Source organism: Amphiprion ocellaris, chromosome 3, assembly GCF_022539595.1.
Source record: "Amphiprion ocellaris isolate individual 3 ecotype Okinawa chromosome 3, ASM2253959v1, whole genome shotgun sequence".
Classification (NCBI taxonomy): Eukaryota; Metazoa; Chordata; class Actinopteri; family Pomacentridae; genus Amphiprion; species Amphiprion ocellaris.
Window position 1 is genome coordinate 6,339,488 of NC_072768.1, and position 24,258 is coordinate 6,363,745.

The 24,258-nt window shown below is 41.1% G+C and overlaps 1 protein-coding gene across 4 annotated transcripts in view; it reads right to left on the reverse strand.

Moving 5' to 3' along the window:
* rassf7a (Ras association domain family member 7a) overlaps positions 1-22,488 on the reverse strand; it is a 36,649-nt gene extending 14,161 nt beyond the window's left edge. For 2 of the 4 annotated variants that reach the window (XM_055009321.1, XM_055009322.1), the window contains exon 1: positions 8,126-8,561. The gene's annotated coding sequence lies outside the window, so the exon portion shown is untranslated. Of the gene's footprint in view, positions 1-8,125; positions 8,562-16,619; positions 16,744-22,409 lie in introns of those variants that run through there. The other 2 variants (XM_023293527.3, XM_023293526.3) reach the window with 2 other exon arrangements.
* Between the last annotated feature and the right edge of the window lie 1,770 nt (positions 22,489-24,258).

A 24,258-nucleotide genomic window follows, 5' to 3' on the forward strand; every position in this document is an offset into this window, starting at 1 on the left:
TAAATACTGATGCTTAACTTTGGACTAAATTAAAATGTAACCCTAAAAGTGGAGGCACTAATTTAAAGGATGCAATTTACACAGTACATAAGTGGAAAATGTGTAGTTTTAAATTTACCATCACTTGCTATTTATAGCTATGTTATTTCCAGGTGCACGTTATGATGCTTCACTCTCACTTCCTGCATGTCGGCGTGCACGTGTCATTGAGGAGTCAGGAATGCCACGGCCTCTAGTGTCACAAGTTTGAAGCTGAACTCATTAGTAATTTAAAGGTCGCTTCCATGTCTGCTCATATCAATTATTCACTTCTTTTTTTGTTTTCTTTTCTTTTTTTTTTGCAATCCTACATTCTCAAAGCACAATTCAAAATGAGGCCTCGAATAATACACAGAAAAACATTTATTAAAGCAAACGCAATGCAGTCTACGTGAATCAAGGTTGATTCAATGTGAGCAACTGAATGTAATTTAATTCATATGGTTTGACTATAAGGATATTGAAGGAAGGTCATTTTGTTAGTGACTTGAGATTGGTGTTTCATCATATTTTAATTCCATGTAATCTATGATGCAACATACACTTGCCGGTCCTTATCTGGGCTGAGGGAATATTGCCACAAGCATGCCCAAGGAAATAAAATTCAATGTGCTGCAGAAAAGGCACAGAAGAAATCCGAAAGCCTCATCATCTACACACAGCACCAGTCTGTCACATCATGTGCTACAGTGATACGAGGGAGACTTCCTTTCAGTCTTAGGTGAGGCAGTTACGAATCCACCAGGACATAGCAGGTGTACATTCTTGTGAAGGGATGGAGTGGTAATATTACAACAATAACACATGACTCCAACAAAAGAAAACACTGACCTGTCTGTACAATGAATGTTTTCACAGATGAAAGTGAAGAATTCCTCCCAGTTTCCTTCCGAGACATCAATCTGAGGTCAAGACCATTACATGGACAGTTCGCAAACAACTACTATGGCTAACGCAATCCATTCACTGCTGGTTTTCATTTGGTTTTGACTTTGAAACTGAAAGCTGGAGTTCCTGACTGTGACGATCTTGGAGCCACTGACAGAAGGTCTGAGAAAAAGCCACCAGCTGCACGGATTAACATGTTACTCCATTGCTAAGATCCTTCTGCTATGCAAAACATCCCTCCGCACACCTTTCCAATATTTACCTAGGGAGTTCCAACATACCTGGCCCTTAGAGAGAGGGATACAGGTAAACACAGTCACGGAGGGAGGGAGACTAAAAGTCACCTGGTGTATGTATACACCTTCAGGTAACATATCGTAGCAGGGCCTTGTAAAATCTCACCACAGATAAATAAGATCTTCCTTTTCGTTAACATAAAGGCGAATCATTCCACAAAAATGTGATTTGTGTGTGGTGAGATAAGGTCTCTGTTGAGTTCGGACAAGCAAGCGCTCTGGTATTTACAATACGTCATGAAATTAGGAACAATGATCACCTGTATGTAGAGCCTTACAGTCATATTCTAAATAAGCAACCTAGAATTCAAACACAACAGTAGAATGGAGACGGGAGCTGAGCTCACAGGCCGGTTAATGCAAAAATAGACTGAAAGAAAACAAAGCTTAAGAGAGGTAGAGAGTAAAGCGGTCAGGCAAAGTGCATCTTTTTCCCTCAGGCATCAAAGAGGTATTTTTGAACATTTTACTTTATAAAAGCACATTGAGGGTACAAGGAATAACCAGTAAAGAGGTAGGAAAGAACTGAAACTTGTGTTTGTGTGAGGAGTATGTGATATTTTGGGAGGAGGATAAACCTATGTCAAGGATGGTAAAGCATAACAATTGTAAAATGGAACTAGGTTTGTTTTGAAGTTTGTATACACTCTTATTCATAAGATACCCAAGTTTTGAAAAATACTTCTAAGTAAAATGTAAGCAAGTTTCTTCCTAAAAAACCTTAACATTTGATAAAAGAAGCCAAACCCCGTCAAAGGTCCTACAAGAGGGTTTTCTAAATTAAACAAAATAAAAAAAGCTTAAGTAGTAGTAAGCATTGTTAAAAACCTGACCATTTCTCTGTTTTTAAGTGCCTCAGCTCTACCTATTTAAAACACAGACAGCATGGTGGGATGCTTGTGTTGCATAGAGATCACAAGGCTTGGGTGGGCCTCTCAATAGGTCTGATTTATAGTTTGATTGGGAGGTGTCACACACGACCCTCTCTCCTTGTCATTATTCAGAGAAGGGTCCCGCCTATCGGAGCTGTGTAGTTAGAAGATGTGTGGACAGTCGAGATGAGTAAGGAAAACGTAGGAGGGCAGCTGGGCAGATTTATAGCCCATTCCCAGTATCTTAGGAGCACCTTTGGGACACTTCCAGATAGCCACCTTTCACCAGCCTCACAGAAGATCACCAGGGTGATCTTTGGCATGGAAGTGTATGTATTACTGACAAGGATGCTGCTGCTGAGTTTACATACGTGTGATATGTTGGCGACCCTCTGGGAACAGTAAAGAGAGAAGAGAGAGAGAAGCATGATGAAGGGGAAGCTGGAAAACACAGTACAAAGACTAGTGTTTGTTAAAGAGGGAATATTCAACAGCAGGCAGACAGATGCAAACACCAAGTCTGAGTTATGTCGAAATGAAACTAATACTATGAATAGAATTCTACATTTGAGGGGGTATCCAGGTTTTACGCAGCCAAGATACTCGAGGAACTTAGTAAACCTGCATTTTGGAGCGACGCCCAGATATGAGTCAAGCGTTGCACTTAAAACCACAAAGAAGGGGGAAATGTGACACTGAGAATATGGCTTATCTGTTTATCTCTATGGATGAAAAAAAGATAAGATAAGATAAGATAAAGTTCTTTATTTCTCCCCACTCCAGGGGAAATTTACATTGTTACAGCAGTTTTATTTACAATATATACAAGGGTGGCAAAATTTTTAACAGAAAAAATAAAAATAAAAATAAAAAAAAGTGTCCGCTTCGGTCTTTTTGTCACTGAGTTATGGGAAGCTTGGCAGTCTAAACTGTACACGTGATCAAGATTTACCAGTGAAAGACGCCTGTATGTGTGGCAGCTCACTAGGGCTGTGTAAAAAATTTACCAATACCTACATATGAGGGACACACTCACCTAATTCTGTTCATTTGGTAGGAACTTTTCCAAGATGCTTATGAAATCTATTAAAAAAAAAAAAATCCTTACATTTACCTTCAATCCTGACAAATTAATGCTTATACTGTATCAAAACAGCAGCAATGTGATTTATAATCACGAACACTTTAATATTTAGCACATCTGTGATATCATTTTTTAGCAAATCCTGTATTAAAAACCCAAAAGTTCATGTATTTTGTCAAATAAATGTGATTTTGATATGTCCACTTCTGCTCATCACTGTGCATTTGTGTACCAGTAGCTCCCGTCTACCCGTGAGCAACGTCTGCTTGTTTTTCTTGTAATGTGCTCGATCAGAAGCATCTACATTCAGTGACAGGTCTACCGTCAAGCCATCTCAGCGTGAGGGACGGTTCTGTCAGATCCACCTGCCTCCTTCCTCTGCTATCTGTTGATTTAGTATCTCCGAGCCCTGAGGCAGACATTTTCTCTTTCTTGCTGGCGTCTTGACCCCCCTCCTGGCTCTGTCCGGGACCCTCGGCTGAGGCACCATGTTATTTACTGCCCAGAGAGCTCTGTGTGCAGAGTCAACACAGCATGGCTGGTTGAGCAACGGGAGCAACCTGCTGCTCACACAAACATCCACGCACGCACACACACACCCATCCACGCACGCACACACACACACACGCACACATCCACACACACACACACACACACACACACATCCACACACACACACACACACACACACACACACACACACGCACACACGCACACATCCACACACACACACACACACACACACACACACATCCACAGATGGGAACACAAAGTCACAGGAGCATCCCAGGGGGTTGGAGATGTTTACCATGCTACAATCACTACAGATGCTACAATTGAGAGTCATGGACAGAGAAACGAACACAGACATCCAACAGCAGTAACCTGCTACCAGTTTTAGACCGTTTTAACAGGGAATGTGACGCTACAGACTTGAGGATGTCACGCAGCAAGCCCCATCGAAGGCTAGGAGAAGTTCACACTGACAGGACATGACAGCATTCACTCAGGTGAACTTTACGGTCAGCTGGACTCAGTCGGAAACATGTCTTTAGGTGAGCTAAGCTCTGCATGAACATCCTGAGAGTAGGTTGCTTAATGAAACCTCTGACCTGCACATGCTGGATGAATGAAGAGAGACTGCGGCTAAGGATATGTGTGGCGTTCAATGACCTCAAAGTATTTCAACAGGATTTCCTAAAAAGGAGGGCTGAAGACTAAAAAAAAAAAAAAAAAACCCCAATGCCGAGCAGTTGGCAACAAACCATTCCCCTTGGGGGGATATCTCAAACTTCCAGCTGGGATCAAAAGACTTAAACACTTGTTTATGATCAGTCTGCAAATTTCTGTGCAGATTTACAACACACACACACACACACACACACACACACACACACACACACACACACACACACACACACACACACACACACACACACACACACACACACACACACACACACACACACACACACACACACACACACACACACACACACACACACACAAACACAAAAGAAAATGTTTTCAGGTGCTCATAAAAAGGTACATGCTTAAAGAATTATAAAACAGAAACGCAGTGAAATTCCTTCTCCAAATCCCCTCCTTCCTTGGTAATTATAGCCTGTCAGCTGACAAACTACAGGTCTGTTGTGTTTGTCTTTGCCTCCTCAGATAAAACAGGTGAAAAGAGGCATGTGGATGCTGGGCTGGATGCCAGTCACTTACTGGTTCTGCTAGCCAAGTACATATTACCCTTCCTGGTGCAACAAGAACACTAAAGGAGATACTATAAAAGAACTGGCCCATTTCTTTCCCTAAAAAATGCACTGTCGAGAAAATTTCATCAGGAGGAAAGTATTTTCTTTGCATCACTGACAACTTGTAACCTTGTACAAGAGGCTGAGTACAGCATCCTACGCAAGAACAACAGAATGTTCTCCTTTGAGAAATCCTGTGAGGAAAAGTTTGCCATAGTAAACTCAGTAAGGATGATTTATTTAGAGGACTACAGATGATTTGATAAATTGAAAACTGGGTTGACTTTGGATTGGAAGCAGGGGTGTGAGAGGATGAGGGAGCAGGGTGTGAGGGATGTGAATGTGATGCAAGGAGGACTGGATCAATCTTTTATCACTGCAGTGTGCTTTCATCCCTAATGGATCCGACATGAGCAGAGCACAGCACTACCTTCCGTCACATTGCACAGGCAGGGGGGAAGGACGCACGAAAAAATACAAGGCAGAGCAAGTGAGGTAGAGCGAGCAACACGAGGAAGAAAGACACCAACACTGTAAGTGAGGGAGAAAGTGGCTCGAAACACCTTCCCAAACCCCAAACATGCAAACGTATCATTTCACCAACATGCTGTCATCACATTTCCTATTACCTCTGGCCCCTGAGTGCATCTGCAGGAAGTGGAGAAACACTACTGATAAGAACGGCGAGAAATTAAGTCACTTCACAGCTTGAAGGATGACTTAGAAAGTTCCCACCGAGAGTCCCGTGAGATGTCATGCAGTGCATGGGCAGACTCGCTTTCCCTGCCATGCGTGCTGAGTGATAGACGGACACACTGACAGCGGCACAGACAGACAGACTATTCTAGAAGACGAGGAGAGGAGTCCATCTGCGTATTCAAGCAGTGAAAGAGCCGTAAAAATAACATCGCGGAGAACAAGGCGCAACCACTCTCTGAGGACACTCTGCTCTCCCCATGCTAAACAGGCTCATTCATGTGATAGAAAATAAGAAATATCTAGCCAGTGAGGGAGACACAAAGGGATGGAGACAGAGAAGAAGTGCTAACTAAACACAGCTGGGAAGAAAGTTTAAAGTTTGATGATGCGTTCCAGCTACTGGCATTACCCTGCCATCTGTTTTCAGCTTTAGCTGTAATATCTATAGCACTTAGAAAAAGAATTAAACACTCCTCTGCACTGTCCATAAAATAGCTTCCTACATTTTACTGGAGATAATAAATACCCTGAACTTGATAGTTGCGATAACTTGTCACGTGCAGAGTCAGTATCAGCACTTAAGCATGCAAAGGTCAGCTGAATTATACGGGTAAATGATCAAATGAGCTAACTACAGCCAAATTAAAGCCGTTGTGCATGCTCGAATCCAAGTTACCCATTTGGTTCCTTTCCCTACAGCCATTTATTATGCTGACATTATCTCTCTAGGTACAATTTAACTGTGCAAAACACACAAACAGAGATAACACATGAGGTATAACTATGTAGCTCTCACAGCCAGTCAGGAAAAAAAAAAAGAAATCACATCCCGGGGGGAGGGGGGTTTCCAATCGATGGCCCTGATTGGATAACAAATACAGCCTGCTAATGAGTTCCACTGTTTGATACGTACCATGCTGGGAATTAAGGATTGCCTGGTTTTTCAGGGCCTATATCATTATTGGTTATCAGTAATCAAGGGGACCGATGGTAAATGATATCAGGAACAGATACACTTGGAGTAAACATCAATACCTGGGTGTCAAAATTCAGAATAACACTAAACTTCATTGAAATTAATTATTTATGTTTGGAATATGATAAATTAGAAGAGACCTTTTCACCATTTATCTTTTCGATGTTGATAAAGCCCCTAAAAACTCAACTTTCTGTATCCAAATGACATGTTTAGAAGTTTATTTTTCATGGAAATAATCCCTTCTCACCCTAAAACGCTTTAATGTAACTCTAAGTTGAATTGTTGGATCCTTCAAACTGTGCAGATTTATGAAGTCTCCACCTTTATGTAAATCCACCTCTTCACAGTTCACTGCAGCCCGAGCACACCAGCTCACCGACAGCTCTGTTGTAAAACTACTCTATGCTACACAATGGCAAGTGGTAATTTTGGAGCAATTTAATCTTAAATGTTAAAATCAGAAACCAATTCTTAAGGAAAATAAAGATACAGAAAGTCCAACACCACAAGTTGACAGGATTGGGTCTTTAAGGTTTGTTTTGTTTGAAACCATGGCAATCTGAATGTGTGTTTTTTTTTTCAGATCCTGTCATTGTAGCTTCAAGGCAGAAATTCCCAGCCATGGCAATGACTGCTTACTTCACTCATGATGTGTCCTCTCGCACATTAAAAAAGGCATATGGACATGTTAACAAGACAAAAAACTTTCATCAGAGGGGGATCTGTAACTTCATTTATTTTATTGGAAAAAAAGTGCTGAATATCAGCTCAATAATAGTCAAGGCCGACAATTGTTCAAACCCTAGGGGGGATCTTTAAATAAGATGCCGGCCGTGCATAATGATGAGCCAGTGATTTAACCAGGGTTGCTTAGAGGTTTAGTGTATTGCACGGTGTTGCCATTTCAGATGTGTAGCACGTAAGCAGTTAAATGTGGCAGGAACACGCAGCAAGTGAGCTGAACTCTGCCCAAGTCCACCATAAATTAATCTTTAATCCTACGGTGGTAAAAGGAGCTGCCTGTGTGACCAGAGACCAGTGTAAGAGATAGCCTCTACTTCTCACACAACAGAATGTTTGCACATAAAAAAATGCACATGGAGACTGTATCTCTGACTCCACGGGGAGAATTCCAAACAGAAAAATGTAGAAAAAAAAAACTAAGAAAGAAAAAAACACAACTGCACACAGAGTAAAGTTTCACCCAAACAGGTTTGAGTCCTTTTGTCTTGACTTGGGTGGCGGGTCTAGTGACAACAGGTACATGTGGAGACTTGGTTGAACTACTCACAGACAAAACACACACTCTTTGTTTCCCTGCCACTCACAAAAAAACACACACACACAACCTGACACCTATTAATAATGATGGCTATCATTACAAGCGTGCTGGAACATACAGCGAAGCCGTAGACAGATCGGCTGACTTCAGAGAAACTTCCTAACGCTGACATTCAAACCGGCAAGGACAAATCCAAGCAATCCCCCAAAGAAGCCCTCACACTCACCGATGGAGGCGATCCTTTGCTTCTGTTTAATGATTTAAATTTCCTCTCTCTTTCCCTTCTGCCTCACTTGGGGGAAATCCTCGACTTCTGACGGTGCAGCGGAGCCGGTTGGTTGTGTGGTTGGTGTGTAGAGGCAGCGAGCGAGAGTGAATGTGTGTGTGTGTGTGTGTGTGTGTGTGTGTGTGTGTGTGTGTGTGTGTGTGTGTGTGTGTGTGTGTGTGTGTGTGTGTGTGTGTGTGTGTGTGTGAGGAGCGTGCGAGTCCAGCGGAGGTCAGAGGCAGGCAGACGTGGTCAGCAGGACATTTAAAGGATGTCGCGACTTCTCCTCCGCTGCTATTCTGCTGCTTTTTCGTCGCCGGCTGCCTCAGGAATGCACTTCCAACTGGGTGTCCTCACCACAGCCAAGATCTGAGAGACTGCCAGAGTTCTCTCTCTCTCTTTCTGTCTACACCCCTCCTCCTTCTCCCCGTGTCTCTCACCCACACAGAAACACACCCTCCCAGTCACTCCTCTCTCTTTTCTCTCTCGCTGTCTTTCTCCCCACCCTTCCTTGCTGTGCTGACAGACCAGATACCTCCCCCTTTTCAGGTAGTTGAAAGCGTGTTTTCTGCTTTGCCAGTCTCCCTCAGTATCAGTTTTCTCGGTTATTCTGGTTGCGTCCTCCATGTCCCAATGACAACAACAAAAAAAAGAGACTGCTTGTAAGTAAACTCAAGAGGCACGAAGAAGCATAAACTCAAAATTCTTTGCATGCATGTATATGTACATGTGTCTTTACTGTTTGCACGATCAATAACCTGAAGCATGAGGCATCCACACTCTGCCCTGCAGCTATGCGAACAGCTGATTACACAAATGAGCCTGTCAGGTGATTTTCTCTTCCTTTTCCTGGAATGAGGTCATAGTCCAGGCAAGACCAGGTGCAACTGGAGAGTGGATATGTCTGTGTTTGAGTGAGACAACGCCCTGTGGGAAAATAGGTGATGGAGGCAATTTAAACCTGACCGCTCCAGTTCAATACACATCTACTGTACAAAACCTAACGATTTTATGTGAACTAAAAGGATAGAAGATGTTCCAAAATTCGTTTATAAAACAATGCCACAATCTTGAACAGCACTCCTGTGTCCATAGCCCCCTCCCACACTCACAATCAGAGCCAAGACATGCGTGACCAATGGGTCAGGCAGGATGTGTGGAAGCTCCTCAGCGGGAGCCAGACCCTGCTCCCCATTAGCATCTCTCCTGTCTCCATCTCTACATCTCCCTCAATCTTAAATTTTAACCAGTGGCCTCTTTTTTCCCCCTCCTCCCTTACCATCGCCCCAAAGCTGAAACTCAGACTGGACTTCATAACAAGCAGACATCAAGCAGAGGCTCGGCGATGACTAAAAACCTGTTAATGCTGCATACTGTAGTGAATGATACTAACAAAATCATATAAACAAGCCTACCGTTATCATCTGCAGATGTACAAAATTAACATCTTCATGCATAAAACTAACTATGGTAACATTTTTAGAAGAAGCAGACGTATGTGCCAAAGTTGCTGAAGACCATGTTAACTACTGACATTAATATTTGAGAATATAGCGATATATAAGTGGCTATTTTCTTTCACGTACATGTCTCTGATGAGTAATTCCAAAACTTGTTCATCACTAACTGTGACCTAGATTTGTCCTGAGCAGGATATTTTATAGTATGTGTCAATGCAACTATGATATCACTGTTAATAATCTACCTAGAGCATTCCTAACCGCCATTTTTGGTTACTTATCAGCTAACAGCAATACCAGCATACATGTACAGAATAAGCAGGTAACATCAATATGTCAGCGAGGTTCCTATTCAAATCTAAATTTTACAATTCCTTCTGGTTAGGATGGCATGGCTGTTTAATTTCTGTGAAATATACTGCTACTTTCATTCATTTATTCAATTTTCTTAGGTGAGTGAAGGACATGAGAAGTACTGAAATAAATGCCTTACGTGGCAAAAATGTCCACAAACTAAAAAAACTAACCTAGTGAAAGTAACATCATTGTAGTTCTGGAACTCTGATGCCATGATTCAGCAGCAGCAGGCCGTCAACAATACCTCCGTCATCCCTGTGTTGACTTTTCCTCAAATTGACGTCAGATAGTACTTTGGACAAACTAATGAGGACATGCAGTCACAGCGCCTAATAACCAGCGTGCACATGGTAAAAAGCAGATGTTCCAAAAATAGATGTCGGGGATTAATTGCATTAATTTGACAAATTAAATCATGCAAACAAAAGACCACTGCGAAGAATGCTGCAGCTTTCGGCCAGGCTGACTCATAGAGGTCCACAGATCACATGTATGCGAAGTGTTTGGCTGTTCTGTCTATGAATCAAAGCTTTTGGCACATCTAAGAGCTGTGCTGTCTGACAAATCACTTAAACCACACTCCTGAATAAAAGCAGGGGGGAGAGGGATGAGTCTCTGGGGTTTGTGTTTAGGTACCAAAGGCCACGGTGAGAAAAGGCTGAGGTGCCAAAGAGGAGTGACATTTTGAAAGCGGTAGAGAAGTAACTACACTTTATGGGTCCTGACAGGCTATTACCCCTCAGTGGAGCATATGCTTGTCCATCCTCAGAGCGGCATCAAGTTCATTTAAGGGTGAGGTTATTGTATTGTGATGCGGGGGATTATCAGTCCAAAGCCTCCCACACTTTGCTGACACCTTCCAGGCATTCCTCAGGGCTCCTCCCACTGCTGTGCCCCCCTCTTTATCCCAGCCTCCCCTGTCAAACTCCACATATCATCCCTCTTTTCTGTGTGACTCAAACATTCTTGCAACCCCCTTCCCTTCTCCTCCCCCAACACTCCCTCTGCATTCAGCAAAGGAGCTAAAGAAAACAAAGATGAGGCCTAAAAAGCTTAAAAACACGCGCTTTCAGAAGAAATCCTTCCCCGTTGTGTGCTTCTTTATTATTTATCCCCGTCGCCCAAACACTGAGAATGCGCTCAGCTCCTTCATCAAAACAGCTACTTGACTGCTTTCAGTCACCACCTACTACTAAGTTAATACCTCAACAAGTGAGTAGGTATAAATCTGTTTAAAGAGCGGCGAGGCGGCCGTAACTCAGCACCGAGGAGACAAGAAGATGGCTCTGGGAGTGAGAAATAGACTGGTCGGGTCTGGCAGCAGTTCAATTGGTTCTGTGGAGGGTAGCAGAGAGAGGGGAATACATGCTGATAGTGTCTTTGTTGGCCATTATTCACTAAGAATGAATAGCATTAAGTTGCTGCTGAGGCTCGCTGCTTCCCATCTCCCCCCCACCCGACCCTTTCGTCTCTATTTATTCAGCCTTTCACTAAAAACAGCCTTCAACAGGTGGCAAACAGGTCGGTTAAGACTCAAAACCTGGACGGTTGAATAGGATGAGAACAGGCTACGGTAGCTCTATTTTCAGACACCAAAACAAGTTACAAAATCCTGAACTCTTGTTGACATCGGTTTGCATACTCATGGCAAGCGACGCAAGGTAGTAATGCCCTGTTTGTGCCAAACATTCCTAAGTATAGCATCGCTGTCTCATTATGGTCAAGCCAATGTTGTTGCTCCAGTAGTGTAGTTATGTCTTGTGTATCATTATGACAGGCACGACGGCTTTCGCCCAGCGAAGGTAATGGCCCTGTTGAGATGTAGCACATCCCACATCAAGAACAGACAAAGACTTTTGTTTTCTTCCCAGAAAACCTGGCTCCGGAAGATGACTCATGGTTTGAAAGCAAATGCATGTCACTATTTTATCTCCCTACAAATAACAACGGGTACATTGATAAGGCAAGGTGAATCTGAGGTCAACGACATGACAAGTGAGTACAAAGGGAAAATGACAGGAAGGGACGGTCAACTGGATCAGCATATAAACTTGTGGTAAACAAATTTCGTATCCTCCAAACACTGGATAGAAGAGATATAAAAAAGCACACACACAACCATAACAAATAAAAAGCATAAGGCTCTTTTTTCTTTTCCCTCTCTCTGAACACTCCTTTCATACCGTCCTAACGAAGCACAAGAGAATCTCAGTTGCCTTCAGCAGCTTCCAAGTTGTCAGGACTTTGGCTACACTCTGGCACCCTTTCTCCATCGTCTCTTTTTCTTCGTCTTTATTGAGAACCAGCCCAGACTGGGCAAAGTTACTGCCATTCAAAAACACTGCTACCTTTCACATGGCCTCATGTTGCATTTTTGAGTTGCCGTATGAAAAGCTATTTTCAGAATTGAAATAAATTTTGGACCAAGATCACAAGCCCCAGCGTTGTCCTTCAATGCTTTCAAGTGGTCATGTTGGAACTAGTGCCTCAAATCTTCTTTCTTTTATCCTGTCTACCTAAGCTGGCGTTTTTTTCATCGTGCTCCTAGATGTAAATTCGCTCTCTGTCTCTTGAGATAAAGCTGTACCATTAGTGTCACACTGTGCTGCCCTTCCTATCAGTAAATGGAAATGGGCTACAACCGGCCTGAATGGCACAGGGAGAAAGCTGTGACTGTCATAGGGCCCTTAGCTTTTCACTCTCGCTCAAAGTCAGATGAGATGTCGATGGCAGGACTAGTAGCCAATTTCATTTCTTCTTGCCTCTCCCCAATGCAAGAGGGGCAAGTGAGCCGGAGAATAAAAGAAAGTCAAAGTTAAGTCAACAAGACGTTCTTGCCGGGGACCGCCTTGGGTCCTCGCTAAGCTGAGGATTTCTCAGGACAAAAGGGGGAACCCAACCCACAAGCTACAGTCCTGGTCAATGCATAACATCAGCACTGAGAGAGCAAGTAAACAAAGACAAAGAGAAATTGGGCCAAGATGAGATATTGCCCTGCGTGGGGGCTTAAAGTGCTGATGTGATCTCAGGAACAACAAAACCACAGTGGAGTGACGCACTGTGGCTCTAGATGAACAGGAAATCCAGGTTGGTGACGGGGGAGCTATCAGGTGGGTGCAGGTCAGGGGTCAGAGGTGAACAAAAGCTTTGTAAGCCCCACACAGAGTGAGAAAGAGGCCCCCCGGACGCACTAACTGACCCCCAGTCTGTCTGCCTGCAGCTTCCTCTAGAGGCCTCAGGCTTTAGTCTAAATGTTTTCTTAAATCCACTTTCTGGGTCTAAACGCTTTTCCATTTGTCCTCTATATAGACCAAGATGTCACCCTCAATTTTCTGTCCATTTATTCTTGACTTTGGTTACAATACTGGTCTATTCCGCCAAGCACCCAGGGGAAAAGCACTATTCAAACACCTGCAGGAACAACAGCATTTAAAAGCTTTCACTGCACCAGGCCTGTCATCTCTTTGCTTGTGTGGTTTTACTGGATCAAAGCAAAGCTGTAGCTGTGTTACAGCAAGAAAGTCTTTTGTAGCTACAATTATGCGCCATAAGCGCATACACAAACAGCAACAGAAATGAATGCACACACGCGTACACACAAAGGATGCGATGACACTGGTGCACAATGGAGTTGGGTCTTTTCTAATCATACCAGATATTTTAGTTTGAAGCAAGCGACGGATGTAAAACTGATCCACGGAAACTTCGAGTACAGACACTTAAAGACCCGTTGAATTTTAACAAGGCCGGTGAGGCTGCCATCGCCGTCTTTATTCAGGTTGTAGAGCATCTGAGTGTGTGCTGGAGTGGGCATGTGCGTGAGACTGAATTAATGACGTATGCGTGTGTGTGTCGGTGGATATGCCAGATTACTAATCAGCGCTTAGACAAAGGCCATATGTGTGCAAGTCTGTGCATCTCTCCCACGTCTCTCTGACATATTCCCCTCCATGTCTGCGTAAAAACCCTATCAGCAGGAATGCTAGGATTGTCGGGTCAGCAGTGGTGACATCATGGCAGCCAGTCAGAGGCAACAACAAGGCCTTAGCACCAGTTTCCTCCTGGTTGCATCAGCAATGCAATACCAGGCTGCGGATCAATGACACCCACTCCAGCCCTGCTTCCTGCCCACTTTATGAGTCTTCAAACACACAGACAAGCCATTGACATGATACACTGAAACTAGCAGAATCATAACAGTGGTTTGACATCCACATGACCTGAGCGGGCAGCTTTAAATCAAATCCACTTGCCTCTCGGTAACAACAGACTTGAAGCGCTTAATGGTCCACTTGGTTAATTATTTTAACAAGCCCTGATGAATGACCTGATATGACGCACAGGATTCGGTAAGACTCCAGAAACTTCACCTGCTTGAGGGGATCTAAGGTCAACAGCCAGACATAAATGGCTCGAGTGTTTAAAAAGAGACAAGTGTCTAGCCTGAGGGCAAGCAAACTTGGTGACAAAATGATACATATACACAACTACTATGCTATGTTTGTTATTATACAATCACAAACCGAAACCAACTTTTTTTTTTTTTTTTACTAAAATCAGTCACTTCTGCAACCGACAAACCTGTCTTTCATGTCTCCGTGAGGATCAAGTGTCAGCAAACAGATGCTAGTGTGTGTTTGTGTACGGCAGTGTGAGTGTGTGTGTCCAGAGAATCCTCCAGGTCATCAGATAAAGTGCACCTGAGGGAGGGGCACAGAGACGGTTGTCAGCGTTACCACAGCAACCAAACACAGAGGCAGCCACCTGGTTGATGGAGCCCAAGAAGGGGAGCTGAGAGGGCACCACTTCAGTATGGTAACCATGCCAGAAAAACCCTCTCGAAGTGGCCCAGTTCCCAAAACACAACCCTTATTGTGTCTGCGCTGCGATGAGTGGGGCAGAGATCATGCACAGCTGTTGAATCTTTCATGGAAAAGAAAAAAAAAAAAACTACTAAGCCCACTGCACAGCTCTCGTTACAGCTGTGAAATAACTTGGTCTAATCTTGTCCATGTTATCCCCACATGGTTTTAGTCATGGTTTGTCCTGCTAAACATTTGAAAAGCCATGGTCACTTTAACTCTGTGCCGTGTCACGACCAAGAGGCATCTAAAGCAGAAAATTTTTGGCCTCACTCGGAATTGAGGGGCATAACTCCCATTTTGGGGCTTAACTGTACACTATAAAACCTTAAATCCGTGTCCACAAAAACTCAATTATTTGAGGTAATCAAGAGAAACAGAGAACAATTTTGTGCTGGCATACTGTTGCTCCAATACAATGCACCCATCCAGACAGCAGAGGCAGTCAAATGTAGCTTTGAACTGTTGCCCTATGCACCTTATTCACCTGACCTGACACTGCCTGACTTCTATCTGTTTCCAATACAGAAATCCCATTTTCAGAGTGATGATAAAGTCTGTTGAGAAGTATCTAGAGGTTCAAGATGTGGCCTTCTTATTGATGGGGTAGTGAAGCTTGAACCTCGGTGAACCAAGTGCATTGAAGTTAAAGTAGACTTTGAAAAATAATGCAAAAACAATAATTCCCATCAATATTTCCCATGTGATGTTTTCTATTGAGGTCAAGACCTTTTTCAAGTAGCCTCACACCGTGGTTCAGTGACAACTGCTGGATGGTAACTCCAAAAACTCCCTGGCTACAGCTGACATTCAAAATGCATCAATTTCTCTTAAAAAAACATTAAGTCATTAATTTTTTGACAAGTCATTACCACCAAAACCTACTATTGGTCATTTTGAAATGACAGCCCTTTCTAATAACATTCTAAGGCTAACAGAAAGTATTGATGTCTGTCACGATTGACAGTTTGCTCATCTGCTGCTCTCCCCAGCTACTAAATTCGCTTAGTTTCAGGCTTTTTGAACTTTTAAAAGAGTACACTGCAATTTTTCTCCATACATGCAGTTCTATTGCAATTGTAGCTTAAAAGTTACACTAAAAAGCCCCTAATACAATGCTGTCTCACAATATTTCTAACAGAAGTCCATATTTAGACTGGTCAGCACTGGCAGCAAGCTTGCTATTGTTCACTTTGGTCCAAGGTAGCAGGAAGAGAGTGTTAAAGGTAACACCCTGCACTCCTTATTTGTAAAGTACTGGCTCCAGATGGAAAAGACAGCGCCAACTATAAGCTGCCATTCAGAGCTTCAAACCAGGTCCTAGTGGATGGTATCATATCTCACTATGTCCAGCTTTATATACAGTCTTGGACCATAATGAATGTATTAAATATCTCCCGGACACACAGACTTAAAATAGCAATAATCATGGCATATGGTCTTACTGGTATTCAAAAGTATTTTGGAATGATTCGTCATCAGTTAATATCACTTAATTATAGTGTCACAGTGCTGAGCAAGCATGTTTCCTAACATGTCAGGGTGACTAATACCAATAATAGGAGTATCTGTCAAACAAAGACTGAACTTATGTTTAACTTTAAAATGACTGATAGCTATTTCATGAATGGCTTAAGTGCACATGACTTGCTGTTTGCTTAGTATAAAACTTTTAAGCACTGAAAACAAGTTCATCTAGAAAGGAAAGTGTAAAATTTAATGGGAGAAAAAAATAATTATTAAATCCCCACAAACGAGGTCATTTGTTTCACTCACCTCCTGCAGCCCGAAAGGTCTCTATGACTGCCTGCCCGATGAAAAAGGAGAAGAGTGAGATGAGGAAGAGCGAGACAAACGCTGTCGCTGCCTGTCGCACTCTCGGGCTACCTGATCCACCAGCCTGTGGAAGAGAGAGAGACAGACCGGCTCAGAACAGCACAGAGAGCAAGGGAGGGGGGCAGCTGCAGAGAGAAAAGTGAAGTGGTGCCGCCATTCCCCGTCACCCGGGAAACCAACGCTCTTTTCAAAGAAAATCGGCCAATGGCAAACACCGGCAATTGTGTTCAGACAAAAAGTCACATGACTGCCCAAACACCACTCCCTGTGCACTTACTGAGAAGGGAAGAGAGGAAAAAAAAGAAGTATGGGGTGGAGGGTTGATAAAGAAGGGAAAAATAAAGAGGCAAGGACAGAAAGTGTAGTAGATAGTGGTCCACAATTAGAGCAGACTTACCAAGGCAGGAAACAGGACACCAGAGCAGACTCTATGCCGTCCCTGAGTGAATAAAGTATTTCCACCTGATCTTCTTCACAGTCCCATCTTCACAGCAAACAGATTGGCTACAGCTTATTTCTGTTTGCTAAGAAGAACAAAGCCGAGCCGCACAGTGGGATACTAAAGGTACAGCACTATCTCTAGCTGGCACACTCAAACATTTCCAACTTTAATATTAGGCTATTTATATGCAGAATGTATAAAACATTCAGTTTACTCCCGAGCATTGACCATCGCTACATCATCAGAGGTGCTGGCACTGTCAAAATCCACAGAAAACACAGATAAGCTTTAATCTGTCTTTGCTCCAATATATCAACCAATATTTAAATTCATATTGATATATATTTTGCCAGTGTACCCTCAAGAATCTGACAGTTGCTTTACATGCTTCACAAATAAGGCAAAGTCACAGATTGAACAGAGACACAACTGGATTAAAAAGATTTTGCTCATTCTTCAATGATGGTGACACATTCGCATTAGTAATGCTGTCTAACATGGTCCAACAAGTTTTCTAGTTTTGCCAAATCTGGGTGAAATGATTCATATCAATTATCAAGAACATTACCTTGTTGTCCCTTTTATCTCATTCACAATAGTAAATGCAGCAGACCAAGGTGGTGCTGAAGTGTTGGAGCTACATTACAGCTGAAAAACCAGATGGATTAGTGGTGACAATGGCTAAAGAAGCTTTATCTACTTAACCCTAACCCTAACTCTCAATAAGCCACCATGTTTCATTTTAAAATTAGCAAGTGGTTACAGAAGACTCAGCTTATCAGCACCTTCAAGTCCGAGGTCATGGTTCTCTGCTGGAAACCGGCGGATTGCTCCCTCCAGGTTGGGGGGCTAGATGCTTCCCCAAGCGAAGGAGTTCCAGTACCTCGGGATGTTGTTCACGAGTGATGGGAAAATGGAGTGCGAGATGGACAGGAGGCCTGACACAATGCTGTTTCATAAGATTTCTGACACAAGCCCATGTATGGATTGGACTGGTAAGTGTTTCCAAAGCAGAGCAGCAGATGTCAAAGCCCAGTGATGCCAGCAGAACTACATCATCTGCAGGAGGCAGTGATGCAGAAATCCCTTTTCAGGTTGATTAATTTGATTCAATACCAGCAAGTGACTCAGGAGAGACCTGAAAATGCATTTGCACAGCAGAAATGATTTCCTGATCTTATCCAAACCATTGGGATGGACATTCTCATTGTTCCGCAGGTTAATGTTATCTCACAGTGTAATGGAAATAAATGATTCTGCAATATTTGTACATGTGGACAACTTCTCAGAGCTACCTTTTTTTCTCTTTACAAGATGGCTGTTGCAGTTAAATGTGCTAAACATGGACTTCAAACACAAAAACCTCATGAACATGCTTTTTATTAGGTTTTACATTGCACACTGGCATCTGCCTGGGGTAGTAAACGAAATTATAGTGCGGCTTTCCAGCGTGAATTCTCAACAGAGCAGTGAGACAATGCAGTCTACAAATTTTAGTCAGACAGTTTATTACCCAGGCTGGAATCACACATCTATCACTTTCCTGGCAATATAGCGTACACTTGAACGCAATCATCTGCCTTGTAATACATCGCTTCAGTGCCACTAAATTACCCCGTTTCAGCTGTGGCAGGCAGGTCTCATTCTCAGAAAAGCATCTACCAAGTGGAAAGGGGCCCAATTACCTCTCTACGGCGTGAATTGTGAGAGGATAGCGGCGAGGAGCCTCGGCAAAAGAACAGGGACAAAGCTGACAGTGTCCAACGCATGGACAGCACTGACAAGTCTGAGCCTCTACCATTGATTTTTTTTCTTGAAAAAGGTAACGGAGAGGACTACCTCAGGCTTAACAATCCTGTATCAGCTTGTCAATAGATAACAGGCACTTTGTGGATCCAGGCTTACTGTGGATTCTTAGGATATTCTGAAGAATGGAACATGCGACCTGGAGATTAGGCCTAATTATAAAATGACACCAAACTCTGTGTTGCAAATTCGAGGAACAATAACTGACACTACGCAAAGCTGGTCTGCTTCATTCACTAAACTACACCTCGTTGTTCATTCTTCCTATACAACCGAAATGAAAAAATAAAAAATAAAATGGAGCCTATAGAGCTATATTTACACTTGCTTGACGAACTCAAATATAAGATCCAATACTTGGTAATTACAAGGCAACTGCTATTCTAAATATACCATTCTTCTGCTGCAGTTCAGATTGGATGATGTATAATTTCATCTGACAATCACTGCTCGAGATGCGGAACTGATTGCTGTATTAAAGGCACCATTTTCAAGTATCCACAAGTACCTGTGCTCCTGAGAGTCAATAAATTAGCATCAAGGGGTGAGGAGGTGGTAGGTGTTGCAGTGATTTTATATCTGAGTGTCTCCCAGCTGGACAAATGAGTCACAATGGAGGAGCTTTACAGTGTAGAAGGGACAAAGAAGCAACTCAACACTTTCAACTTTTTGTCCCACTTTTCCTTTTATTCTGGCCTCATGACTAGAGCTGCAAGTCTATTATGGGAAAATAGGAAAAAAAACTTGCTTTGTTAGTGGAAAAACATCACAGAAAACAACTTTTTGATGTGCTACTCATAATAGATCTGATTTCAGACGGGTTTTATCATCTAGTTTAACCATCATTACCATTCATTATCATCCTCATTACTGTCAAGCTCAATTCCACCATGAGCTTTGCATTTAAATTGACTTAAGTTAGTTTATATTACAGATCGCCCAAACAAAAATACTCAACAGCCCTCTGCCTTGGCCTCATTTTATAAAAGTTACTCATGTCAACATTATTCTAAGGATTCACTCCACAACAACACTTACAAGGTTGAGCTATTCGCAATCAGTGATGTGGGAAAGATAAAGAAAAAAGAAGAACATGATATAAAATACAAGGAAGTCAGAGACAACAGGCACAAACAACAGATAAAAGAGGAGGAAGTACAAGAAAACAGGAAGACAAATGTTCTCTAAAAACAGACAAAACCTGAACAACAGCACTGCTCAGCAGGCAGGTAAAGGTGGAAATAAGGTCAACAAACTGATGATATGATGGAGCCTTTTGGTATGAATAAGGAAACACAGATATAAGTAGAGCTGATACAATAAGTTTATCAATTCTGGAATCAAGAGAAATTTAATCTGCTGTTATTCATATATTCAGGTAACTTTGCCAGTTGGTTGTGAAGATTCGCTGTTTTCTTGTATTTCATGTGACGACTTTAGATTTTAGACTGTTAGACTGACTTTTTAGGCTTTTGGAATTTTTGCATATTTCACTATTTTCTAACAAGCCAACCAATTACTTATTATAGCCAGCAAAGCCACTAATTATAAGCCAGTAAAACAAGTTCCTAAATCTCTTGATTCATTTATTCATCTTTCACAATGCAGATTTACTCTAAAACAACTCATCACTAATGCTCATGAATAACCATGCTTCCTTTGACTGCCATTGACTTCAGGCTAGAGCTGAACACTACACACACAAAAAAATAAAAAATAAAAATCACATTGCAGATTTTTTTCAATACCACGACTGTGATACAAGCGCTGATCCTAGTAGGAATGTTAATCTGTGAATTAATTTTACACAAAAAATATATATACATTTAAAATGATGCACTTTTTGCTGTAGTTTGCACCAAATGGGCACATACCTCTTACCTCTGGAAAATATGATTTATCTGGCCGAGCGCCTCTGTAGCACTACAACATTTTATTTTAAGTCCCTCTCCTGTCATTGATCAAAGTTTGTTTAGGGCTTTGATAGAAACTTGGATTTCTTTTTGAACTGCACTACTGAGTTAAACAATAATCCTTTATTGTTTAACTTTATTGTTAATTGTTTATCATGTTTGAGTTTTCAGTTTCAACCTACAGTTTTCATTTACATTTTATACAGTGGTGCATTACACAGTGGAATATGGACTGTCAAAATAAAATGAACTTAAATCAAATGCTTATTTGCTTTTTTTTGGAAGAAAATTAATTGTTTAGGTTAATCAACTAAGTGGTAAAACAGACAAGAGATTGATCAATACAGAAACAGTCGTTAACAGCAGCACTACTAAACAAGTATATAACTCCAAAAGCATTAATCTGTGTTTCTGAGACGGTCAGCAGTAAACTTTATCAGAGTGGTTCTTTAAAATGGTATGTTGTGGCTCATTTTACCAAAAACTGCAGCTCCTTTGGATATTACGCCTGCCTATATTGCAACTTCAATAATATTATGATTGATTGAGAGTTGCAGGACATTTTTGTCTTTTTTTCCATTTAAATTTTTGGATAATTTTTGGCTGTGTTAATCCATGCAGTATACATCTGGCAAATGTGTGTATTTATTGGAGACTTTGAAATCTTTTTTTCCTCAATCATAGCTCCAATAATACATCAATATCATACTGTGTACACAAAAATTGACCTTAAGGACAAAAATGTCCCTATTATTGCTTTACACGTGCATCAGAATCAATGTTGTTGCTAATCCATGACATATCCTAGGCTGTGCCAATCCAAAACAAATACCTACCATTTATTACATGAAAGATAATTCCAATGTCAATGGCATAATGTAACAATCTGACATTTAAACTGTAAAAACCCTGAAAATGAATCAATATCTGGTCTTAAACTGACACTGCACAAAAGTAATAAGCAATCAGAATCTGTGTTGTTGCTAATTTTCCCCCACTTATCCCTTAATACGCGGAAAATAATTATTTCCTTATTTTATCATTTTTAAAAAACAAACATCATGTTTTTAAAAATGGCATATAATTGGTTAGAATGCAAAAAAAATGAATTCATATTTGATAGTTATGATCAGGACTGGTGTTGATTAACTTTTTGAAAATGGAAAAATATGTTAAAACAAAAATATCTTCATAGCATTTTCTCTTTTAAAGACATTTTTGTTCTTCGTGCTTACTGTGTAGCTTTTTCACGCACAAGGGTGAAAAGTTTATGCTAAAATAGCGGATTTTTAACAGGTTTTTGCTGTTGAAGTGACTTAGCTGATCAGTAGTTGACAAAAAAAACAGCATTAAAAGCGCTCATAAACCAACAGGTGAACTTTCTGACCGCATGCTGTCCTTGTAAACTCAAACTAAACAACTCGGTTGGTCGCTACTCTTCCGTCATCCTGCAGGTGCTGACGTCCCTGCACTTGTTGCATCAAAAGTTTTTTTTTTTTTATGTTCATGACCATTTCAGTCCAACAAAACCGTGTCTAAATATAAAAGCACAAGGCGAAAACAACTTACAAGTGCTTTAGTAGTCGAGCTGAAGTCGGTGATTCATCTTTCTGCTCCCTCCTGAAGTCAAAAGTCCGCTTTAGGCAGCAATTCCGGAAATAGAAACGATACAGCTTCCGGTACGCAATTTCAAACTTAATGTTGTAACCAAGAATATTATTGTTAAAATTAACTTAAGGGGTAGCAAAGGCAAAATAATAATAATAATAATAATAATAATAATAATAATAATAATAATAATAATAATAATAATAATAATAATAATAATAATAATAATAATTATTATTATTATTATTATTATTATTATTATTATTATTATTATTATTATTATTATTATTATTATTATTATTATTATTATTATTATAGATATATAAATAATAAATTGTATATCTAAGGATAAATGAAATGTTGTTCATACAAAATGCCACAGACAGGACTAACCACAGATTTACAAGCAGTTACTGAGGAGCAGCCAGGAAGTGTATTTACATGGCAACAGCAAACACTAACAAGCAACTGGGAATTGGCTCATTAGCTTTACTTATTATGATAAAACGCTGGTTAACCTGTGTCAACACATGGCTGGAGGTAATCACAGACACACAGCATGATGGCAGCAGCAGACTTCATCTCACACCAATGTATGACAGTAAACAGAAACACTTTTCTAATACAGGAAAATCTGTAGGATGACAGCAGATAGATTACATTGTTGGATTATTTAATGGAAATGTAACTAATTACAGTTACAAATGACTTGGATTCCAGACTAAATCTAATTCCATTTGAGACTGAGGCACCACTTTGGTTCCTTTTTCTGACAAAGTGCTGTTTATGTTACAGCATGTGTGTTTTAATTATGATGGGGAGGAAATGTTAGAAGCGGAAGGTTGTAATTATTTTGGCAATAATCTTTTCATCACTTGAAACTGTCTTTAATACAAGTTTACGCTGTTTCATCAACAAAAGCAATAGAAACCACCCGTGTGAGTGCTATCACTGATCTGAGATAAGATTTGTTATGGGCTAAATAAAAGCCTTGAATGGAATTTTTTTTATGCCTGGATCATAGATGTGTGGGGCATTTCTGTTTATAGTACAGTTCCTATCTAGATAAATCAAAGAATACAATACTCCATTGTCAATAAAAGTTGCCTCAGATGTTTGAGTTTCATGTATCTGGGTCAAACATTCCTTAAACTTCTAAATCATGTTTGCGGAGTGACGCAGGACTTTTCCAGCATATGCAGCACTTAAATAAATTTGGTACTGGTCCCACTAATCCCAATTACTGCTCTAAAAATGACTAAAAAAGAAACCCATAAGCATAAATCTGAAACATCTGCCTTGGAATGCTTGCAAAGGCAGTGATGGATGTCACCATGTGCATGTAAAATGAGCTATAATATGTCATTTGTAAGCACAAAAACAAGGACCTTACCTGTACACATTAACTGTTTTGCTTTATTGCTTTGGCATAGAGATGAATCACCTAATGTGACAAGAAGATTAGCCTCACTTCTGAATTCTGTATATATAAATGTCTAAATGACATTACAGTTATGCCTTTTGTTTACCATTATGTCTGACGTCTGTCTTTGGTTATAAAGGTGTCTCCAGAAAATGAGTTACGAGGCTGAAATATCTTACAGTGAATGGGATGTTCCTTCTGGCATCCTGCAGTACTGTACAAACAGCATCTCCCGGGCCTGTCTGAACTCATACCGGGATGTTTTTTCCAGCTGAAATGCTTGATAGGAAAAGTGATTGGTCTCAAGTCAAAACAAGATGATGGCGTGATTACCTAATAGAACTGAAATTTCTAGAATGCATTTCCCTGTAATTTATTCACACCCAT